We start from the raw sequence: 21,957 nt of genomic DNA, 5'->3' as shown, positions 1-21,957 counted from the left end.
GCCAAAAACCAAACCTGTATAAAATACAAGTGGGTATACGGAGTTCAGCGGGGAATGAGCTGTCAAATCGAGACAGTTTTAAAGCAGGGCAATGGCAAAGCTGTTGTAGCACTGTGCAAAACACTCAACAGAGCTCCATGCTGCCAGCGAGGTTCAAACCAGTGTAAAAATGCCCTACAGAAACAGTTCGGTGAGTGTGACAAGGCAGTCATTTCTTGCTCCTTGAGAGAGCTTTGCTAAAGTTTGATTTACAAATGTTGGGGTAAAATACATGGGAAGCCACTTTAGAAGGTACTCGGTTTTCCATTTTGATCAGTAATATTCCAGCACAGGATGCCCCCCCTTGGCTCTGGTTCACACATACACAGACACACATACAGAATCATAAATCCATCTGTCAGGTATCAAGAGTCGCAAAGCTTAGAATACACCTCAAATGTAAATGCTTAGTGTTACATGCCTGACATACACGGAGGATTTGAAGAAAGAATTGCAAACATGCCTCTGTCATACATCTGATTCTGGCTTCCCTGGATGTCTGAATGCCATGGCCACTTCAGATTTACTTCATAATAAGAGAAATCAAGTCACGAACCATGCCCCCTCTCCCTCCCACCCCCAGGTCTACTTAGATGACTATGAAGACCTATGTTACTACTTCCTGATGTACAGCTGACTCCTTAAACTTATTAGAAACACAAATTTCTTACATTTTAAATATCTTAGGTCAGCATTTTTTTAGCCGCTTCAGATAAAGACATGTTCGACCACGTAATTCAACTTCTTTCAACAGAGCAAGTTGTTCCAATGTTCCAATTTAACAATGCTTCTTGGGCAAAGTCACATTACACAATGGTGTTGGCAACCACAGGGTGTGACTTAACAATCAATGACGTGTATAGTGAAGCCATCCCACGGCTGGGAGCCTTGTCTGGAGGCACAGGCTCACCCCGGCACGGTATCTCCTGATTCTTCATGAGTTCTGCAGTGTTTCATCGCATGCCAACCTACCAACACCCGGCTCCTGAGCACACACTCTGCCCATGCTTTCTGTGCTACCCGAGTGTCTGGCAGCACATTCAGAATGCTTTCCTTCTCCTCTTTCACTAACTCTGAAGGGTTTTTAAACTCTTTCATATCTGAGCCCCCACGGCCATCTGTACATATGATTCCTAGTGCTATGCTATTAAAGAGTTCTTAGAAATGCACTTCATGAGCAGAGCTGATGTGGGATGAACACTGGAAAGGAAGCCAGATGAAAGCCATTTTGACTGCTCTAGAAGCTGGCCTGTAGACATTGTAACCTTGGATAAGATGTTCTTAACAAGCAGGCGGAGGAGAAGATCTCACTGAGACCAGACCACCTGACAGGTAAGAATTTTAGCAAAGAAATCACAGATTTACAGTAAGAGCTTTTTCCCTCCTGATGGAGAATGTGGGAGAGCTGCAGCTGTACTTCTGTGGCAAGGGCTTGTGCTTTCCTACCGTGCACAATGTTCTGGGCTCGGCTTCTAAGATGACACAATGAACATAGAGAATTAGGAATGGAATTGGTCTGTTACTCATAGACAGACAGACCGACACACAGATTTAAGTGAACAGAAATAACATGATGGGTAGCTTAAACAACTGTTATTAACTACAAATGGGAAATTAACTTCAAGGAGAAGGCTGTGATTTTTTTTTCAAAAACACTTAGAAATAACATTTTGAGAATTTAAAAAAGAAAAAAACTGAGGTCAGATTTTATGTCTCCTGAGAAAGTTGTTATCCAAGAACTGATTGTAATGTATATTTTAAAATTAATCCATCTCCTCAGATAAAGTTTATATAAAAGCTTTGGTCTAGTAACCAATTAATTATCAGAGCACAAGTAGCAAACACTCTTAACCACTTAGCCATCTCTCAGAACCAAAACCAATTTTTTAAAAGAATTATTTATTTATTTTATATATGAGACATTGTTGTTGTCTTCAGACACGAGAAGGGGGCATCAGATCTTATTATAGATGGTTGTGAGCCACCATGTGAGTGCTGGGAATTGAACTCAAGACCTCTGGAAGAGGAGTCAGTGCTCTTAACTGCTGAGCCATCTCTCCAGCCCCTAGTTGTTTAGATCTATAGGTTCCGTGTAAGGTGGCTTTATTGAAGCAATTGTAGACACCATCTTCTCAGTGCTTTTCTCACTGAGATTTTAATGCCATGACTCTCAAGATAAATTAGCTACATTGACGAACTGTGCTGTCTACCACACTATAGAACTAGGTGTCATAAACAGGATGCAAGAAAAAAGTTGTTCACTTACAATGACATGATGCTTAGCTGTACAATAAAGCTACCTTATTCTGGACTTACACATCTAAGCAATTGAAAACTGGTTTTGATTCTGAAGAGATGGTTAGGAGTGTCTGCCGCTCTTGCAGAGGACCAGAGTTAGTTTCCGAGAACCTATTCCTGGTTGTTTACCATCACCTGTAAATACTACAGTTCCAGGGGCTCTGAGCCTTCGTTGGCCTCCTTGGGTATCCATTTGCATGCACACACTGTCAAACAGACTTATAAACAAAAATAAGTATGTTAAAAATTTGTAGTGCATTGTGCTTTGATCAAATTCACTCCCTCCGTCCCCTTCCCAGTTCCCTAACTTCTGTGTTGTTTTGTTTTGTTTTGTTTTGTTTTGTTTTGTTTCATCTATCAGGTTCAATTTGCACTGCCCACATATTCTTGGAAGCATGACATCCTCTGGAGTATGGCTGAGTTACCAAGGCACCAGTCTTAAGGAAAACGGACTCTCCCGCTTCCAGCAGCTATCAACTGCTAATGCCTCCTCAGTTCGGTCTGGGACTCCATGACCACTCTCTTCTCCATACTAGGGCTTGGTCTGGCTTAAACTTACAAAGGGCTTGGCCGTGCTGTAACAACCACTGTAAGCTCACATTTGCAGCTGTCCTGCTGTGTCCAGAAAATACTGTTTCCTTGTATTTATCCATTGCCTCCAAGACTCACTCTCTTCCCCCTTCCACAATGATCCCTGAGCCTTGGGAGGAAGGGTGTGACCCAATGTCCCATTTAGAGCTAAGCATTCTGTAGTCTCTTATTCTCTGCAGTTTGGTCAGAGAATTGAAGGTCTCTGTGTTGAGCACCATCTATGGCAAATAGAAGCTTGCCTAACACAAGCTGAGAGGGGCATTAGTCCATGGGAGTAATGAGTCATTAGGATTCAGTCTTAAAAGATACCCATGTATCAGCACAGTACTACATTCTCCATTAGAGGCTATGGCCTGTCTAGGCACAAGTTCTTGTCTCAGATATGGGTTTCACCTTGGGGAACAGAACTTAAATTAACATTAGGTGAGTAACCAACTACCTTCTGATGTTAAATCCATTAGCGTGTTGCTGAAAATGTTCTAAAACTAGATTATTATAATTGTTGCACAACTTCGCACATACATGCTTATAACTTTGAAGACATTTTCTCATATGTAAGTTATCTCCCAATGACAATATTTTAAAAACAAAGTAAAAGTACTTTTTGAGAAGTTCAACAGAACTGAGAAATCTTTGCCTAGCTCAGTGGTTCTCAATCTTCCTAACCTTGCAGCACTTCAATAAAGTCCCACATCTCCAACCATAAAATTATTTCATTGCTATTTCATAACTGAGATTTTGCTACTATTATGAGCCCTAATGTAAATATCTGATATGTGACCCCCCCCCCAAAGGAGCCATGGGCCACAGGTTGAGAACCAATGACCTAGATGAACTGAGACAAAAAGAACATGTAGTATAAAAAAGAAAGGTATTCTAAGGGAAGCTACAGAAATTAAAATGTCAAGAGGATATTATTTGCAAATGAAGAAGGCAATGTTAGAAGAAAAAGATAAACTCCTAAGAAGCACATAATCTAGAAAAATAATTACCCAGTAGAAAGGGAGGGCGGTGAGATGGCTCAGCAGTTAAGAGCACCCGAGCTTGAGTCCCAGGCCCCACGTGGTAAAAGGAGAGCACTGATTCTTGAGTACTATCTTCTGACCTTCATGTCTGCAATGCTCACACAGGCACGTGTGCGCACACACACACACACACACACACACACACAGACACACACACACACACCCCATTACGTTAAAATGTATTCTTTTAAAGAGAGAGAAAATTCTAAACAGAAAACTAACAAGTGAGATGAAATCGATCATCTAAACCCTCTCATGTTTTTAAAGTCACTCATGCGTACTAAATGACATCACCAAATAAGGCAGAGACAGAGCCCCACCCAGAAATCTCTTGTCACCAAATGACATTTCCAGGACCTGGTATTGGTTACATCTAATTGAGTTGTTGGGTAAAGGGGTCCCCCAGGAATCCCTCTAGGACTTAGTGCCTATGTAGAGCCTTCACCCCTCTATGCTAGCTTAGGAAGGCACTTTTCATGCCACTAAAAGAGATACATAAAGAGGAACCCAGCTGTGAATGCTTTGATCTACGATAGTAGCCTGCCTGCAAAGTATGCTGGAAATACACATATACATATACATCATATACATATACATATACACATACATACACACATATACAGTATTTCTTTTTAAAAAATTGTTCACTTTTATGTGTATGACTGTTTTCCTGCATGTATGTTTCTTTCACTACATGTATGGTTCATTTCCATGAAGCCAGTGGACGGCTTTCAGATCAGATCCCTGGAACTAGAGCTGCAGAGAGAGGTAAACGGCCATGTAGGTGCTTGCACCCAGCGCTCTCACTGGACCGTGTCTCTGGACCCTTTCTCTCCTGTTGCTTGGTTCTAAGTCTACCATCGTATTTCCTCCAACATTCATGTTTTCTATTGGATATGTGTTTTTAAGTGGGTTAGTAATGTAGAATTCCACATTTTCTTAATGTTTTTCTTTGCACAATTTCTACTGCTTACTCTGGATATAATGCATATGTGTACATAACAGATATAGTATAACTGGTAGCCTTTTACCAACATTAGTGAAGTCCGAAAGTTTATTTGTCTTGATATTTTTGCATTCTCAAATAAAATATACTCAACAGCTTTCGACTTTTTCTCAGACAGACAGGATGGAGTACCATCATCATCACCACCATCACCATCAACATCACTATCACCATCACCATTACCATCATCATCACCACCATCATCATCACCACCACCACCATCATCACCATCATCATCACCACCATCACCACCACCATCATCATCACCACCACCACCATCATCACCATCATCATCACCACCATCAACATCACTATCACCATCACTATCACCACCACCATCATCATCACCACCACCACCATCACCACCACTGCCACCACCACCATCACCATCACCAACACCATCATCATCACCACCACCACCATCATTATCACCACCACCACCATCACCATCACCACCACCACCATCATCATCATCAATTCAACACCACACATAAACTTATAGGGCTCAGAAAGAAAGGGGACACTTACAGCATTCGGCCATGTTTTCTGGTGACTCCTCTTTCGTCCTTCCTGGGTTCCCATGACCTTTCTTTGTTTCTTTTGTGCTACTTTCTCTTGCTGTGTCTTTCGGCCGGGTCGGCTGTTGCTTACCCTCACCGCTGATGGTTATTTTGCTGGCTCAGCACTGTTGCTTCTTTCTTACTCTTTAATGCGCATTCGTGGCGTGCGGTGCCACTTCCCTTTGCTTCCCATCGTTTCTGGTGGACAGGGCACTGTCCTCCTGCTTATTTCACAGGTAAAGTGTTGCTTTTCTCTTATTCTGTCAAAAGCCCTTCTTGAATGTTGCTTTTACTTGCTCGACTACAGTGTCTTGGTGTAGGTTTTTCTACTGATTCGGATCAGGTTAACTGGCTTTCTCAAGAGGAGAGCTTGTGGCCCCGGATGAAGGTAAGGCTTTCTGCAGCAATGCCAGAGTGGGTAAATCACTGGGAACTCACTTTCAGCTAATCCTCCAGTGCCCTTAAGCGTTCCTCCGTTCTCCAGCATTTGAATGCTCATGTTTGACCTATAAGGGGTTTTAATGGCCTCCCAATGAGGAAAAGTTGGCAAGGCCCATCTATAAGGACCTGGAAATATATGTTTTTAATTTTGATACTTGCTAACTAATTGATTTTCATGGATGCGCTAATTGGCATTTACGTTTCCATCACATCACCAGTTCGTTTCCGCAGGCTCCACACCACTACATGCTAATGGTTTCCTCTCTGAAAAGGGGCACGCCACCACTTAGCTTTCCCTTCACACCAGATCTGTCCAGGTTATAAAGGCTGCACATCAGCTACTTCACAGCCAATTTAAGAAATTCTTACAGGAAACTGAAGCATAAATAAAAAGTAATTGAGTGTATAAGCGAGTGTCTAGTCGATGCTTCCTTCTTTGATTAGTTGCCCCATTTATTTAATTTGAAAGCTGCTGGTGAGCTTTTCCAAGTCCCCTTCACTCACAAAAATCCACGCTACCAACTGTTCATTCTAAGGAGAGAATTTTATTCTAACTCCTGCCGTCTTCTTTTAATTAACTCTATCCACATCGTTCTGTATTCGATTTTTAAGACGTTCTTTACACTTGTCACATTTGATTGGGATTACCCACAAGCCTCCCTATTTTCCTTTCAGCCTATGTTTTTTTTTTTGTCTGTTTTGTATTTAGGAGGGTGTTTGAACTGAAAGGGTGAATGGTGCCATGCTAATATTAGCTCAAGGAAGCTGTAAGTGTACTAATACCGTGGGCATCATCTTCAGAGACCCCAGTTTGAGACACTGGATAGTCAACAGCAAACAGAGTCTGCCACCTTTGCACTGCCCTCTCCCTTCAGTAGATCACGTCCTAGCTCCTCAGCTTGTCTGTGTAGTCCTTCAAGGAGGTCACTAGCGTTTGCCTCCTCTAGTTCACAAGCTACTAGAACATTGGGAACCAAAATGGGAGCATGAGTCTGTAGAAAGATGGGAAAGCATTTTGTACAAAGTCCTAGTGGTAAATTATTCAGGGAAATAGAGCCACATCCACACTGGAACCAAGTATTATATTCAAAATAAAACCGCCACACTATTTGTATGCTATGTTTTCTTACTGTATACTCTGAGCTTGTTTTCAATTCTTTATTTTCCGTTCAAATTCTTTATTTTCCATTCAATTATTTTTCAATGAACACTCATGTCACCATTCCAGGAGGCTGTGTTTTATTTTTGACCTGGCAGAGAATTAAGATGTGCGGGTGTCTAAGTGGCATGTGGGTCCTCCTGCTCACGTCCCTGAGGTCTCTGTACTTTGTAGTTAGCTGTCACTCGTCTCAGATAAAGTAAAGTTACTGAAGTTAGGGATTCCTGCTCCCACCTGTCATTGTCTATCTGTGTATCCCAAACCTTCACCAATAAACAAACAAACAAAACAAAACAAAAACCCAAGAAAGGCCAGACTCCAAGACTAGAAGGCATCCCCAGTTACTCACATGGGATCTGTTCTTCCTTCCACCACCGCTCGCCAAACAAGCTCATCCGCTTCTGGGAGTCACAGTCTACGAAGATAGTGAAATGAAAGTTACCAGACAGAAGACAGACTACAAAGTCCAAGCATTCTAAAAAGCACTGGCCACAGGAGCTGGCTGGCTTCTTGACTGCACAGAAAACCAGTGTTAGCTGGTGACAGTCATTGTCAATTCAGCTCTACCAGCCTTGTAATCAAGTAAATTCCTCTGGGAATACCACAAAAGCTTTCCAGTCTCATTCTTCACGTATAGTGCTTTGTCTTTTCCTGTATCAGCACTGGCATTTAAGTGGAAAATTAGAAGAGGCTGAGCCAGGGCCTGGCAGCCAGAAGACGTTGTAAACATGTTCTGTTGTCATTAAAAGTAAAGTCCAAGACTCTATAACAATGAGTTGTAAACACAAGAGGTGTGTGTGTGTGTGTGTGTGTGTGTGTGTGTGTGTACATAACACCATGGTGCACACACTTGTTGCTTGTCAATCAAGCGTGGCAGCTCTCGGGGGTTCTGATTCTCCCGTGGGTAGAGCTTCTGTGCAGGGAACAGGGACGCACTTCTATGGCAGTGGTTTTGAATGCCAGACGCAGAGGAAGAAAGGCAAATGGAGTAAAGTATTAAAGGACGTGGGACGGAATCTTTATGTGTAAATAGTAAGGAACAAATGGGGGATTAATACCTGGGATGTGGAACAAATGGATAGGGTCCAAGACGAGGGGGAACGTACACATAATCAGTGGGGGAAAGAGGCTCCTCTGGGAAGGACACGCAGCTCCGTTTTGTTCAGACTGATTTATCAGCAGCAGAAAACAGCAAGGAAACATGAAAGCTGTGACAATTTATCACAGTTATCGTTTCCCCTGATAAGTATTTCTTTGTTTAAACAAGTGCCCATTATAGGAAACAAGACTGCAATTGTAACAACAGACCCAGCTTCTTCCGAGGCTCCCTGCAAAGAAACTGGGGGGCGGCGCCGGGGGTGTAGGGGGCATCGAAAGAACAAGTAATGACATTTGGGGTCTTTTTGAAAAGATACAGTGACAGGATGGTATTTTCTACTCTTTATCTTAAATATAGAAATACACATGCCGTTCCTATATTTCTGCAGTGTCTACACATAAGAAGTGAGAAATAATGTTTAGAATTTTCAGTATCAGTTAAAATATGTTGTATGTCAGGATTCTGGTGAATTTTGCTTATAGTATGGCACAACCCAAAGGGGGCAGGATGGCTTTGCCTTGCTGCTTGCCTGTGGGCTGTGCATATGTATATGCGTGCTTGTGTGTGTCTTGACAGTAGCCAATAAAATTCTCACCCTGACTTCAATCCTAGGGACAGAAAGCAAGAGTTGCAAGAGCCAGGACAGCTTGAAGAAGCCAGCTAGTAAAGTCTTGGAAGACATCTGACCATGGAGGGGCACAGGGGCCCTGTCACAGGACTGGACATCTGGGCTAGCCCAGCCCTGAACAAGCAGGTTCCAGCATCATCATTTAAGCATCCAGGACCTCAGCTTTCCCATCACAACACTCTATGGCTCCCCTAAAACACTGGCTGACTTTCCCTTATACCTAGTGCTTAGGACCAGACTTGCTTCATACTTGTTTTTCTCAGACTTGGGGAAACTGTGTGTGTGTGTGTGTGTGTGTGTGTGTGTGTGTGTGTGTGTGTGTGTGTGTTCATATAAACATATATCCATATATAAATACACACAGACAGATAAACAGAGAGACACATATACATATACAAACACACACACCTTGCATATAAATCCTGAACATAATTATATATATGTAATATTATTTAATACACTTCCTGCCTCAAACATATTAGATTAAGGCTAGAATTCTCTACTTGTGCTATAATACTGGCGTAAATTAGCGTGAATTTTTCAATTGGAGATATCCAATCTATATTTTCTCTCTTTTCTGGAATTAAAATGTAATTACATCATTTCCTTGATCTCTCACAAATTCATGGCCTCGACTTCTTTAGCTGTTGTAACATATATATGAATGTTTATTCCTAATTAAGTAAAACTGTTCAGTCCATATGATTTCAGGGCTCACCACTTGGTATTGGATAACCAGTCTGGAGATTCATCCCTGAGAAAAACTATTTCAATAAAAATTTTCCTATAGTTTTGTGCTCCAGTTATTTAGCAAACGTGAAGGGAATTATTCACATCCAAAAGAGATGTTCAAATTTTCCAGCTTGCTCTGCAAGAGTCCTTTGTAAAACACACTGGTCAACAGCAAAGCAAAGCCTCGGGCAGATTGCCAAGCTGACTAGTCTGGAAGGAGCTCAGGGGAGGGGAGAGCCCGGCACTGGAGAATCGCAGAGACACTGCCTTCAATCAGTAGGGGAAGCTGCTGCTTGGGAAACAGGCAGCAGAAGAGAAGAGAGAGCAAGCAAGCCTGTGGGTGATGCCTAGCCGGGGACAGGACAGTGAGTGATGGCTTGGACCAGGAATTCTGCCACCTTCCAGCCTGAGAATTTGACCAAGTTATAACTTTTCAAATTTGGGGCTCTTATCTGTAAAATGAGAATTGTGACTGTAGAGATGGCGGCTGGGAATAAAGGACATCTCACACATTGGAACAAGCAGGAGAGAGCCAGCTACCACAAGCAACATAATTGTATGCAGTGAAGTGTCGCCCTTCTAATGGCGCTGCTTAGGGAAGCCTAGTGAATGTGGCAGTGCCTCATTCCTCCTACAAGTCGAGCGGTCGTGATGCACAGGCCTTACAACGTTTATCCACAGTCACCTGCCCACAGGAGCACTTCTTTTCATTAATCTATTAATTCTATGAACTCTGAATGAAATTATCTCACCTGTGGTTAGAAATGAACAAAACAGGGTGACTCTTGCATGTTTTGTCAGACTTGTGGACTGAGGATTAAAGGCTAGAGGTATTCTCCACAGACAATAATAAAAGAGCATAGGACAACCAGAAACAATGGTTCTTAGGGAAGGAGAAGTCAATATCATATTCAGGTGCCTTTGAGCATAGGACCCAGTGGGAATGGCTCTGTGTAACCCTGGATTCTCACCTGTGAGAATGGTCTATGTAACCATGTATTCTCATGTGTGGGAATGGCTCTGTGTAACCCTGTATTCTCACCTGTGGGAATGGTTCTGTGTAACCCTGGATTCTCACCTGTGGGAATGGTTCTGTGTAACCCTGGGTTCTCACCTGTGGGAATGGTTCTGTGCAACCCTGTATTCTCAGGTACTGACAAAACAGTGAGTAAGATCAGGACATGGATAGGCTGAGTCTCTCTGACTTCGGTGGGAAGCTACCAGGAGTTTTTGGACTGGCAGTATAATAAATGCTTATAGATTGTCTCCATAGTATCTTAAGAGATTTTCAAATTGTTCCCTCTAACCCACATGGTTTCTCTCACCGTGTGCTATTAATTCTACCCAGTGCTACTGCATACTGGAGGAGAGGTTCACCACTGAACTACATCCCTGGCCTTCATCTTGCTTTCTCATTTCCCATGATCCTTACTCTTAGTGCCAGCTGTCCTCCAAACCTATGGTAAACGAATCTCCATTGTTCCCATCATAAATGATGTGAGGATGACAGGCACCCTGCACGCTGCACTCTCCATTGCTCTCATGGGTTGTCAAGGTTGAGAACATAGGTTTAGCTTGAAACCCGAGCTTAAGAAAAACATCTTAGAGCCTTGACAAGGAGAAAACTACACCTACACACACCTTTACATACTAACACAGCCGTACGCACCTATACACAGACATACTATGGTAGTTTAAATAGGGCTGGCCTCATAGATTCATGCGCTTGACTGCTTGGCCATAGGGAGTGGCACTATTAGAAGGTGTAGCCATATTGGAGTTTCAAGAAATATACCTCTGAAATAAGCAAAGTTGCTGAGGCCACGTGGGTAACAGGGATATCCATGCATGGAGGCCCAGGGAAGCCATTGCAATGACAGGGCCATGGGATACCTGCCACGGAAAGCTTCTCACAGGGAGTGGATAAAGCCCAAGAGAAAGAAGTGTGTGGCATTCAACAAAGTTGAAAGGAGCTGGATATTGAAGAGCATTTTGACATCAGACATGGAGATATTTGCAGTTTGCCCAGCTCTCTTTTGGTCTTGCTTTGGTCCACTATTTCCTTAGTATGCTCCCTTCTTTACATTTTCAAACAGTAATATATATCCTGAATCATAATATATTGAATGTACGTGATCTGCTTTTTGATTTTGATAATATGGAGGACTACGGTTAAGAGATTACATAAATCTCAGAAGAGAATTTGAATTTTGGTCTTTTAAACATTGTTCAGACGGTGAGAAACTATAGGTACTTTTAAAGTTGGACTAAATGCATTTTGCATTATGTTATGGCTGTAAGCTTATAGGGGCCAGGAAGTGGAATATGGTAGTTTGTATAGGTATGACCCCCATAGATTGATGTGTTTGAATGCTTGGATATGAGGCTTTACTGGAGGAGGTATATCCTTGTTAGAGGAAGTGTGTCACTGTAGAGTCAGGACTTTATGGTCTTAAATGCTCAAGCTACACCCAGTGAATGGGAAACACATTCAGTTCCTTTCCGCTACTCTTAGATCAAGAGGTAGGACTTTCAGCTCCTTCTGCAGGAACATGGCTGCCTGCATGCCAGCATGTTGCCCACCATGATGATAATGGACCAATCCCCTGAAACTGTAAGCCAACCCCAGTTAAAAGTATTCCTGTATGAGAGTTGCTTTGGTCATAGTGTCTCTTCACAACAATAAAACCCTAACACACACACACACACACACACACACACACACACACACACACACACCCTCTGCCATTTTCTGCTGGATTGTCAGAAAAAGTTGAGGCAGCAGCAGGATTGACAAGAGGCAGAATCAAGAGTAAGTGGCCCTTAGAACCACTACTGGCTTGGGCTGCCTCACGGTACCAGAGCCTGCTTTGTTCCACTTGCCCTCTGAGGAAGATATGTAGACCAGGATTTTATTGCTGCAGACTCATTTTAGAAAATAGGGCTACATTTTATCCTCCTTCTAGATGGCCAGGAAATAATGATACATCTTGTCCATATGGTTTGGCTACTTCAAAAAGGGGGTAAGAATTAATTTCGAATCTATCACACACACTTTCAAGCTATTTCCCTTGAGACTTCCTACTGGGCCACTGCACTGGAAGCCATCATTTCCATATTTATTGAAAATAACATCTCAGCCAAAGTGGTACATTGTGTCCACACAGTGAGATCTCACTCCGGGAAATGGAATTAACTCACACTGGCATCACTAGTGTCTAGGGTCTCTTAGAGAAAACTATAATATTTGACCCTTTAATTCACTGAGTTTCTTTAAATGCACCGAGGTTTAGCAAAGACTATAATTTAAGGAGCTGGTTTCTAATTTAATAAACTTTTTTGCCAGCTAAACCCAAAATGTTGCTATCCGTGCAGTGCATAGTAAGTGAAAACAGAAACAAATGGTTGCAGTTGGTATCTTCTTTTTAAACCATCTATCTCCCAGCAACATCACCGAGTCTTCACTTATTTATGGCTCTGTACTTTATTCTCCAAGGTTGTTGCACAATCTGTTTGCATACTATATATAACTTGTTCTGGACGGGGAGGGAGAGGTGGAGAGGTGAGTCTATATTTAGAATAGGATGACTCAAGTTTAATAAAGGATTCTTTGCAGGTGAAATGCATCCAAAGAGCAGGCTTAAGAAGAAAAACAAGCCTCATTGATGTTAGTGACATTGTGTGATTAAGCCATGGAGGGCACAGGTTCAAATTTTCAACTTTCAAGATGTCTGCAATTTTGTTTATGGCTATTGCTCAAAACTTGAGAAACCAAATTTCCTTTAAAATGTTTGCATTGGTCTCAGAAGACGGTCCTAGTCCGAGATACCTAACGTGTCAAAGTCAACAGCGCAGACTGGACAATTTGAGTTGGGACCAGTGCCACATCTTTGGCATTGACAATCATCTCTCCCCAGCAGGCTTCATTGTAACCACGACAACCTGAGCTTTGCCTAGTGCAGTTTCATGCTTTAACAGTTGTCCCATGCCTTGGGCTGGTGGCATATGACTACAGTCCCAGCACCATGAAGCCAGAGAGAACAGAACTGAGAGTTTGAGACCAAGATGAACTATATAGATTAGGACTGTCTCAAAACCATAACAATGAAGCAAAACAAGCAAACTGTCCATCTTCAAGTGATTTATTTAGACTTTTTTCACTATAGTTTCAAGTAAAAGTGTCATCTATTGTTAAAATTAACATGACTATCCAAAAATATATTCTGACCAAGTCTATCTTCATATATTTGTCTAAATTTATTGCATTAAAGTATAGGCCCTCTAAAAAGAGAATCTGGTTTTAATCCATGTAATAAAATTTATACCCTTTTAAAAGTTTAGAGTCCACTAAAACTGTTATCTCAGGAAAATGCAGATGTCAGGTCAGTCATTGTCCTGTCTACCTCCATGCAATTCTGGGATGCTGCTTCCATTTTTTTTTATAATATTTTAACATTTTAGAAATGAAGGATCTTTATTACCAGTATCTGTATCAAATATGGCTACATTCTGTTCTTTCCCGTAACACAGTTATTGTACCCAGCGATCCATGGTAAATTAGACACGAGAAAAATATACATTTTTTTCATGCCTATTTAACAGATTCTCTTAGATGCTTGGTACACAAAAATCCTTCACCCACAGGCTCAGAGAACTGGGCCAATTCCTAGAGAGCCAGTTTTCAGAATGTCAAGTATTGAGTACAAATTGAACCGACTTTAATCGTGCGATGCTTTATATAACCTGCAAGATGCAAATGCACCACTCGCTCTCCAGGGGAGCAAAGCCAGTGCCCCACCCACCTACTGGATGAGAGCCTACTGGTATCACATATCCCTCTAACTGCAGTACCAATCACGGCTTGCTAAAGCCTTCAGACCAGGTGAGCGCAGCTCTTAAGGAAGCAAGTGAGATACATTGTCACCAAAGATTTAGAGCCTTTAGTCAGTCCCATAATCACTGCTTTAGAAAACATGCAGACACATGAACCATCCACAGCAAAATCAACAATGTCACTGATCCTGCCTTGGCCAGAGACAGCAAACGAGTTACTTAGTCCATTAGTATATATTTTGATTGACTAAAAATCATTTCTGTTATTATGTCTCTACTAAATACCACCTGATTATATACTTAAGGGATATTGGTTTAGAAATTTAAAAAAAAGTTAGAACAGTCAACGGCAGAATTTAGTCACTGGTCTTACCTGCCTACAAATGTGGCATTAGGGTCCTCACAACTACTGGGTCCAGGGAGGCAATCTGGGAAATCTTTCAGCAAATAAGAAATAAATAAACCCAGACTTCATGGCACCACTTCTGTTCTAATCCACTAAGTACCTTCTCTAGCTAGAGCAGGATTCTGAAAAGGAGAAGTAAGACATGGTCGTGCCCTCAAAGCCTGTGGGTCTCAGTAATGACAGTGGGATTTCAATCACGTCTACTGCAGTTAAATGGATGGAGGGAACACAGGACAACAGAAAACCTTTAAAAAAGAAGTCCACTGTGCATCCCAGGGGACTTCAAATTGAAGGAAGCTTTCCTGTTTGACAAAGTCCTAAAAGACGCTCAAAACTTGCAAAGGCCAGGCTGATCAGTGTCCGTGGTAACATGAACTGAATATTAACTATCTGCCAGGTGCTTTGTGTGGTGCATTGCATTATGTAGACCACTGTAAGGTCATTAGACATCATCCTGATTTTACAAAGGAAGGCCTGCTCAAGGATAGAGCCGGCACTTGTTGCTCTTGCAGAAGACCCAGCTTCAGTTCTCAGTACCCACCTGGTGGCTCACAGCCAGGAATATTCCAGTTCCATGAGTACTATGAACTCCTCTGATCTCTGTGAGAACCAGGCACGCACATGGTGAGCATACACACATATGGGCAAACAGTCCTACACACAAAATAAAGTAAATATATCTAAAGAAAAATTTTAGAGACTTGTTAAACTTCTCAAGAATGTGTGTGTGTGTGTGTGTGTGTGTGTATCATTAAGTAATTGAACCTCTTTTCAAAAGATTATACAAATGGTTCTTTATAAAGATTATTATTAATCTCTTCCAAACATACCCCCTGTCAGACACACACACACACACACACACACACACACACACACAATGCCTACAAGCCTCACTCCTACTTTTCACTGGACTTCCTGTCCTGAATATGCCCAGACTGAATCACTAGCAGTTGACGAGGCTGACAGAAACACCTGCCTTATTGAGTCAGTCATTTACTGATAAGCAAGTACATCACTAAGGTGAGAAACGGGGAGAATTCAAACAAAAACATTTCCAACACATTACCCTTTAATTACTAGTAAACTGAAGTTATTATTGGGGGGGAAAGATGATATTTTTTAGAAAGGCAATTAAATTTCACTAATGGGCATCGCTGACACTTAGGTCACTGAAACAGAAAAGATTTTCAAATAGAAGCAGAAGTCAGCAGAAGCCCAGAGATGGCTGTATCACATCACAGACCAATTTGCCTCCCTGTTCTCGGGGAAAGCACAGGCATAATTTCCCCAAGATTCTGAGGGGATTGGATTCCTTTACTTAATTAACTACTCATCCAAGATACTATCTAAAAAATGCTGACCCCACAGCTATGTGTGGATGACTTGCTGTGGCCTCCACAACACTACTTATTGGAATATCCATTTTCCTGTCTAACAGAGCCCAGAATTAGCTCTTCATACATGTGCCCAGTATTCTTCTTTATATATAGGTGTGTTTGTCTAAAAAGGCATGTGCATGTGAACATACAGAGTCTAAGAAGAAAAATGCAATAAGAGAAAGAGGAGGAGGAACTCATTTCACAACCTTCCATAGTAAACGATTACAATTCCGTGATGTTGGAGAGCATCTTCCCTCAACACCATGGGAGCTTCCCCACTGCACAACAAGGTTCTTATGGGCAAGTGTTTGATTCTGAAGCTCCTCTCTCATGGGCTAGTATGGACTAGGGTGAGCAAGTAGTCTCTCTGTCCCTGCTGCCTACTTTCTGTGAGTGAACTCAGAGACCTTGATAATGACTATGATCAGTGTAAATACCACAGATCCAACATGGCATCCTACCCAGGGAAGGCCGATACCCATTCAATGTAAGCAGAAACAAACAGAAATAGAGTCAGGCGGGATCCAGTGGCTACTGTGAACAGGAAGTTGGGGATAACAATGACATAGTTTCCAAATTGTTCTTTCCCTTTGGAATAGCTAATATTTTAAATGCCTTGGAATAAAGTGATATTTATCAAGTATGAAATATTTAGGCTAACATCTACTAAGTTAAACATTTAACCTTTTATATATAGTATGAAGAAGTATTAAGCATATATACATCTAAACAAACACAAATCAACTGCATTGATGTATGCGTGTATAAGTAAGCATATCTTTATGGGTATACACATATACACATGTGACAGTAGTTAGCATGACAATATGGAGCAGCAAATGGCAATCACACATGGAAAGTGGGCACCTTCTATCTGCCCTCTGTCAATCCATCTCCTGAAACACGGTTAACTTTCATTTCCTTTTCTCTTCATCACTTTCTGTCATGTCTGCCTTGACCTGTACACCTCTTGGTTTAGAGGTCACAGAATTTCTCGCTCTTTTAAGAAACTAACTTCTCTTCCTTCCTCTTGCTGTGCCTGCTCATCCCATCCCCACTGCGAAGTTTTAAAGCCACACATCAGAAGCCTCTCCCCTACTTTTCATTGGAGAGATTGATTAAAGTGGTAAAAATAGAATCCCAGCCTGTCACAGATCTTTTAGTCATCTTAATTAATTGTAATTAGTTTTTAAATATTCAGATCCTGATTTCTCATAAAGCTGAGAGCATACCACACACACACACACACACACACACTCACATACACATGCACACACACACACTCACACACACTCACACACACTCACACACACACTCACACACACACTCACACCCTCTCATACACACACTCATGCACACACACACACTCACATACACATGCACACACTCACACACACACTCACATACACATGCACACACACACTCACACACACTCACGCACTCACATACACATGCACACACACACTCACATATACATGCACACACACACACTCACACACACTCACACACACACTCACACACACGCTCACACACACTCAAATACACATGCACACACTCACACACACACACTCACACCCTCTCACACACGCACACACACTCACACATACACACACATACACACACACTCACACACACTCACACCCTCTCACACACACTCACACGCACACACACACATACACACGCACACACGCACACTTGCGCATGCACAAGCACACCTGCTGTCATTATTCCTCGGTGTAGATACTTGTACAAAGAGGTAAGCAGCCATTCTTCCCTGTGGTCGTTCATAGTTTCAGCTCTGATTAGCATGTATGTAGTTGGTAAATAATTGAATTAATTTTATATGAGTGACATATTTTAAATTCTGCAAAGCATTTTACTCTGGGAATTCAAACCAGCCCTTGCCTCTCCCCAGACAGCTCTGTGCACGCCTACAATAATAAGTTCGAGCAGATTCTTGACTTTCCCATTAGCATCTAACAATTTATGAGCTTTTGATATCCAGGGGATGATTTTTAAATGATGATTTTAATTCCCCAATGCACCTAGATAACTAGAAAAATAATAGACAATAAATGAGTGCTTTAGAAAAGGAATTTAACTAAGAATTTAAAGCTTCACCCAAGCTGAAAGTAATCAAAAAAAATCTTATAATGGTCCTGAACTGAATTCAATATTCTTTTTACATTATTAAAGGAATACATCAGCCTCAAATAACTTATTTCATGCCGGATGCACAACTACTCCATGATGTAGTAATCATTATCTACAATTTATAGATGAGAAAGCTGATACTCAGATATTTCGGCTGAATTGCTTGCTGCACTAAGAAATGGGAGAGCTCAACATAGACGCAGCTGCATGTAAAGCCATGTTCACAGGGCCATACCAACTCCTGATGAAATGTGAGTCCTCCAACTTTTGTATGGGTTTCAACCTAAAAAATAAACCCTGAGCCTAACTGTCTGATGAATTATCCAATTCCTTTGGGGCCAGTTTATTACCATCTACTCACTGAGTAGGCAGTAATGGTCTTTTATTTTTAATGGTGACTATTTAAAAAGGCAATTCACTTTGAGACTTAATTGAAGAATCAAATGTAAAGGAATTTGCACACTAAATAGTAATTTTCCTATTAAGGATTTTCTTAGAACATTACCATGGGAATCAAAGGAAAGGTTACATTTTCATAAACAAAAATCTTCACATAACACCAATCAGTGTCATCCATTGTCAGAGCACAGAACTCATGTTTTCTTTGCTCTCATTTGATGAGAGACAATTACACGCCCTTCACACATTCCATGAAAATAACTTTTCATTAAAGTGACATTTAGTTACCAATTCTTCGGAAGTTCTGAGGGCTATAGAAACTGGTTTTTGTTTAAACAAGTTTGATTGGATCCTAATCCCAAATTATTAACCTGAATTCCAGATGAAGAGAAGGATTTTTTTTTCTCAGTCTCTTAGTTAGGATTTTCCTGCTGTGAACAGACACCATGAGAAAGGCAACTCCTACAAAGGACAACATTTAATTGGGGCTGGCTTACAGGTTCGGAGGTTCAGTCCATCATCATCGAGATGGGAACATGGCAGCGTCCAGACAGGCATGGTACAGGAGGAACTGAGAGTTCTACATCTTCATCTGAAGGCTGCTAGGAGAAGACTGGCTTCCAGGCAGCTAGGGTGAGGGTTTTAAAGCCCAAGCCCAGAATGGCACACCTACTCCATCAAGGCAACACCTCCTAATAGTGTCACTCCCTGGGCTAGGCATACTCAAATCACCACACTCAGTGTTCAGATTTTATCAACTCACTGATACAACTCTATATTTAAGAAAAATAATTATTAGAAATAAAGCTAATTGTGTATTAGTTTCTATTGGGAAGCAATTCTCATTTTGTAACATTATTTGTCCCAATGGTCCTTTTCAAGAATGTTTATAAGGCAAAGAACCCATAAGGGTAGCGCCCCTATCTTCCTTCAGGCAAGGAAATGGCTGTTTCTTGGCTGGATGCCTCTCTGGGGTAAATGCTGGGCATGTTTGCCAGTTCCTTTTTATATGACTGGTGATTTTTCTAAAGGTCATTTTGTTATCTTCAGCTGTGACACAGATCCACCAGGTCTGGACCACTGAGACCTACCCCAAGAGCTAGGAAACAAAGGGAGCAATGAAAGGACAGAAGCTCATCCTGCCTATTGTCCCGGGAACAGTAGCATCCTTTGTGTTTGCTCCAGGAATTCTGTGACTCACGTCATTACATGTGACTTGTTGACTTACAGGCTTGTTAGCTTACAGTAGGGTTTTAACACTGTGAAGAGACAGCATGACTATGGCTACTCTTGTAAAGGAAAGCATTTAATTGGTGCTGACTTACAGTTCAGAAATCTAGGCTGTAATCAGCATGGTGGGAAGCATGACAGTACACAGGCAGGCATGGTGCTGGAGGAGTAGCTTAGAGTTCTATATCTGGATTGGCAGGCAGCAGGAAGAGAGAGTGAGCTACTGGGTCTGGCTTTAGCTTCTGAAACCTCAAATTCCATGTACCCCACTCCCACCCCCCAGTGGCATATCCCCTCCAACAAGGCTACACTTACTCACATAGGGCCACACCTCCTAAATAGTGCCACTCCTGGTGGGTCTATGGAGACCATTTTCATTCAAACTACCAAAGGCAAGGTTGGTATCCCAAACTGTTCAATAGATGGGCACCTATAACTTACTACTTAAATAATTACCTGGAGTTACTAAGTTCAATCTGCCATTTATGCCTAAGTAATCAGCTTCAAACATATTTGAGTACAACATCACCGTTCAATAAATGTCTGGAGAGTAGAACTTGATGATAAGACCTTATTGCTGAAAAGACTAAACAATTTGGTTAAATGTCCTAGAGAAGGCAAGCTGCAGCTGAGCTGGAAGCTTCCTCCATGTTGGTTAGACTTCAGCATTCCAGAAAGTGCTATGCATGGTACTAGGAAAGACAAGTAAGTCATAAATAGTCTGAACTCGTTAGTGACAATGAATGATCCATCAGACAAGATGTGGCTTCTAGTGTTGTAGTGGCACAGCAGTTATGGGGGCAACCAACTTTCATCCAATTGAATTTGAGGCCCACTCCACAGGAAGTAACTCATGATTGGTTCTGTAAACCTAGTCAGCAGCCCTTGACTGGGGACCTCGCAGGCCCCAGGAATAAATCTACTACTGTTGTTTTGCTAAACACCTCTTGTTGTTGAAATATCATATTTACACCAATAGATCAGCATTGCCTTCATGAAAGAAACATAATACTGTAGCAGTTGGTAGCTAATATGGAGACCTGTAACTGACCAAAGTGCCAAGGATAAGGTGGCAGAAAGCTGGGCCCCAAGAAGATGGCATGGCGCGTTCTCAAAGGTTCCGAGAGTATCTCACCCGAGGAGGTGGAAAGAATTTGAGATGGAGAGGGTGATGGTTTCTGAATAGGACATAGTCACTGTACTCAAGGATTAAATGGAGCTGTGGTTATTTGCACAAGACTTGCACAGAATTCCATTATGGGGGTGGGGGGGAGGCATGAGGCCCCACGTTACCTGGAGGGACTGCTGGCAATGCCTGTTGGGGGAAAGGTGTCACTTTCTCCAGTGATATAAACACAGATTTCCCTTGCTGTACTGAGTGAATATCCACTCAGACTCATGCAAGTAACTAATTAAACTCAGTGGGCCACACATGGAAAAGGGCACCAAACTGTGAGAGGAGGAAGAATACCAATGGGAGAAGGAGGAAAACGTTGGTGAGAGCAAACTTCATTTTATGAATGTATGAAACTGTCAAACAGCTTTTAAAATGAGGTTAAAAATCAAAAAAGAAAAAGTAGAAATGGTATTGCCCAGCTACCCTATGCCCCCCCGGGCTGGATCATTAGAGTCCTGGTATCTACGCCAGACCAAGCTGTCCTGCCTCCATCCTGACAGATTACATGCTTTCACGGACTGACCTGTAAAATTCCTGCAGTCAATCAGTCTCCCCAGGAAGCTGTGCAGAGATGACTTCCCATCTCAATCATGCTGTCCACCTCAGCTCAGGCTGATGAAAGCCAGCTGGCATCAGGGCTCTGGGGTTATGATGTTTGCTCCCCTCTTCACCCCATTTACTCGGTGAGTACTTATAACTATCAGGGCAGTTCCCAGTGCCCACTTGATATCCTCTCTCAAGCCAGAGATACAGGCGAGCAGTGCTTAGATCCCCTCTTCACGGACAAGTACTGGGTGGGAG

The 21,957-nt window shown here is 42.0% G+C and overlaps 1 protein-coding gene across 9 annotated transcripts in view; it reads right to left on the bottom strand.

The window, feature by feature from the left end:
• Positions 1-21,957, bottom strand: part of Enox1 (ecto-NOX disulfide-thiol exchanger 1) — a 564,401-nt gene that overhangs the window by 407,663 nt on the left and 134,781 nt on the right. For all 9 annotated transcript variants that reach the window (XM_039094030.2, XM_039094033.2, XM_039094034.2 and 6 more), the window contains one exon: positions 7,469-7,534. The gene's annotated coding sequence lies outside the window, so the exon portion shown is untranslated. The remainder of the gene's footprint in view (positions 1-7,468; positions 7,535-21,957) is intronic.

The sequence above is a fragment of the Rattus norvegicus genome, chromosome 15, assembly GCF_036323735.1.
Source record: "Rattus norvegicus strain BN/NHsdMcwi chromosome 15, GRCr8, whole genome shotgun sequence".
Classification (NCBI taxonomy): domain Eukaryota; kingdom Metazoa; phylum Chordata; class Mammalia; order Rodentia; family Muridae; genus Rattus; species Rattus norvegicus.
Note: the sequence above shows the minus strand (reverse complement) of the source record. Positions and strands in the feature narration are given on the sequence as shown.